The 772-nt window shown below is 50.8% G+C and overlaps 1 pseudogene; it reads right to left on the bottom strand.

Annotated features, from left to right (window-relative positions):
• Nucleotides 1–465: 465 nt before the first annotated feature.
• The window catches only part of LOC103586760, a 6287-nt pseudogene continuing 5980 nt past the window's right edge, over nucleotides 466–772 (bottom strand).

Genomic DNA, 772 nt, shown 5'->3' with positions numbered 1-772 from the left:
AAATTTGTATAGATCCAGTATTCCTTCTGTTATTGATTTCTTGTTTTATTCTGCTGTAGTCAGAAAAGATGACTGATATAATCTCAATTTTTAAAAATTTGCTAAGACGTGCTTTTTGATCTAAAATATGGTTTGTTCTGGAGAATGTTTCAAGACTGCTGAGAAAAATGTGTATTCTCCAGCAGTCGGGTGAAATGCTGTAGATATCTTTTAGGTCCATCTGGTGTACAGTGGTATTTTGATAGGGATTGTGTGGAATCTGTAGAACGCTGTGGGTGGGTAGTACGGACATTTTAACGATACTGATTCTCTCAACCCATGGACACAGGGTGTCTTTCCATTAATTTGTGTCTCCAAATTCTTTCACCAATGCTCTCTGTTTTCATTGCAGACATCATTCACATCCTTGGTGAGATTAATTCCTAGACATTTGATTTATTTACTTATTGGGCTATTTTAAAGGGATTACTGGTAGGTGGGAGTGAAGCGAAGCGAGGGTAGCGGGAGACCCTCGCCCTTGCAGATGAGAAGGGGGCGGCTTTCATCACTGGCCTCCCCGCACAGCCCCACACGCGCTGGGGTCTCCACAGGGCCCCGCGGTCCCCACTTCTCCCTCAGAGGTCGGCTCCACTCGGCCTGGAAACGGGGAGCCCGGCAGTGTCGCGAGCTGGGGGCAGGCGACGGGCGGCCGAGAGCGCGGGCGGCCAGCTGCGGCGGACCGAGGGGGGCTGCGAGGGAGGCGGCAGGGCTGGGCGGGGGGCTGTGGCTGCCC

The sequence above is a fragment of the Galeopterus variegatus genome, unplaced genomic scaffold, assembly GCF_000696425.1.
Source record: "Galeopterus variegatus unplaced genomic scaffold, G_variegatus-3.0.2 Scaffold372, whole genome shotgun sequence".
Lineage (NCBI taxonomy): Eukaryota > Metazoa > Chordata > Mammalia > Dermoptera > Cynocephalidae > Galeopterus > Galeopterus variegatus.
The sequence above is the reverse complement of the archived record's forward strand: the minus strand, read 5'-3'. Positions and strand labels throughout refer to the sequence as shown.